Here is a 2,500-nt window from a genome sequence, read left to right on the forward strand (position 1 = left end):
CTTATTACTGGAAAGTCAACAGACATAAAAGCTTCAGTGAGAGCAGAAAAGCCCAGCCAATTTTTTGGAGAGTGTTTTGGCAAGTGTGGGGAGGAGGATATTGGGGGGGAAAGGTAGCAAAATTGGCTCAAATGGAAAAACTTTAGAGGAAATAATTTACTTGGACTGTACGTCTCTAGGTACTCAACATCGAGAATGGGCCCTGTTACTTTAATTGAAAGGGAAAGAGAGACAGGAAAAGAGAGAGAAAAGCTGTTACAAACAAGAGCATGATTTATGAAATCCATCCCTCCGTTCGTCAGAGCGAGCTCATTATGTATGCGCAACGGTGAGAGCCCGAGAAGACGGATGAGTCGTCCCAGTGGCGGAGGAAGAGGAATGGCGGCGCTAAACTCCGCCGGTAATCAACTGGTGAAATTAAACATCAAAAAAACAGGAATGATTGTGTGCGGCAAAGCGATTTGTCTGCAATTAGCGACCAGTCGCATAACTCACACATGCAGGCACGCACAAGCACGCACAAACACATGCACGCTTAATGGAACAAGCAGACGTGTTACTGTGCGCGTGTGTATTTGTGTGTGTGTGTGTGTGTGTGTGTGTGTGTGTACGTACGTAGAAATACGACATAGGATAACCATAAAAACAGTAAGTTAATAAGCTTGAGGGACATTAACAGGACCTTGGGCTATTGGTGGACAGCTACTTAATTTGTCAACAGCTCTTATTGAGCGCTTCGGAGAGGTGGCTGCTTGTATTTATGGCCTTGTCTCTGTCATTCATTTGCGCTAGTTTAGTTTTGAGTGTGAGAGAGGGGGAGTGGAAGAGGCCAAGGAGGAGGAAGGAGAGGGAAACAGGGAGACAGAGTGTGTTTACATGCCGTTTTCTCTTTCTGTAGAAGTTACAGTATATAATTTCTCTGTTGTATTTAAGTCACTATCACGACCTTTATTATTCAGACTGAACTTCCATGACCCAGCTTTAGCATACACCCCTGTCTAGCAGGACGACAGAGGTGAGAAACACGACTTCCACGCTTTGCATGAAATCTGACACACAAACCACACACTATAAAGGCAGCGTGTCAGTGTCTAGGTTTTTTCTACAATGGGAAAGATAGGAGGAATGCACATTTCTGCCATAGAGAAATGTATGGAGCTGAACTTTGATTCTGGACATTCCCAGGATGCTGCCACTGAATACAGCTCATCAGAGGTATTGTAGCAGGTGTTGTTTACTTCAGCAGGAATGTCCCCTTGACGCCCAGTGCCAACGCTGTAAATATGGCTCGACTGTAAAGACCTCCACTGTTCCCGCCTCAATAGCTAACATGTTGCTCTCATATTTCTTTCTGTTCTGTCTCGCATTATTGAATTCGTTGTGTATCACAGGATTATTAGTCATCTGAGCTTAAGCCTATGCTTTTCTTAATCCTTAACATGATTGCCTGTGGTTGTCTGGTGCACTTCCCACACACAGGAGCAGCTAACAACCCAGCCGCATACTTCCAGCAAACTCCACTGAAGTATCCCTACCGACACAAATTGCCGTGCGTGGAAACAGCGTTGAAAGTTTCTTCACTGACCTTGACTGAAGATCAGTGAAGCTGTATAAAAATACATCTGAGTAGATGACGGTCACTGTGAACATTCTGATAGCTGTGTGATTTAGAAACAGTCACGCCATACATCTACTGCCAGCCTGCGTGTCTCTGGATAAAGTGTGTGTGTGAGTGAGTGAGTGTGTGTGTGTGTGTGTGTGTGCGTGTCACTCTTGATAAAATGCTCCCTGATTATGTTTTGAAGGCAGGTAACATTTGCAGACACTGCATAATGTGAGTGAATATAGGAGGTAATGAATTTGCCACCGTCTGACTGATTTGAGTAGTTTTTCATCCGGATGTACTCACCTCTCTCTTCGCCTCCTGCCCTTCTTCTTCCCCCCCCCCCCTCTCTCTCTCACTCTGTCTCAACTGGGTCATCTGTTTTTCTTTCAGACCCGCTACTTTCATCTCTCCATCGTTTTAGAACAATGAGCACGAGGCAGCGAGGCCATAATTCAGTTAGGCTACAGTGATATGGGATTGGACCACATAGGCACTTCTGATTTAAGTGCCGTGATTGGCCACAAATCCCGGTTATCTGCAGCTGACACCATTTCATTTGCCGGGTGAGCTAAGGCTTAGCCCCCCGACCTAATGTGAGTCAGATCAAGACTGGCTGTTATATGAGTCGAGCAGCAGAGCTACTTCCTTTATCAAGATCTCAAGTCAGTCTCTCTCTCTCTCTCTGTCTCTCTCTCTCTCTCTCTCTCTACTCTGAACAGTAAATTGCTTCAATCCGGCACACTGGGGGCAGATTGGGGGTGGGATCTTGGGGGGGCTTAGGCTTCAAATGATTTGTGTGAATTGCTCACACACCGCAGGTTGACCGTTCACCCCGTGCCACGAATCAGGTGAAATGGAGTTGACCCTAGTCCTGCTGTTTTGAGGAATGCAAAG

Source organism: Centroberyx gerrardi, chromosome 3 (genome assembly GCF_048128805.1).
Source record: "Centroberyx gerrardi isolate f3 chromosome 3, fCenGer3.hap1.cur.20231027, whole genome shotgun sequence".
In the NCBI taxonomy this organism is placed as follows: domain Eukaryota; kingdom Metazoa; phylum Chordata; class Actinopteri; order Beryciformes; family Berycidae; genus Centroberyx; species Centroberyx gerrardi.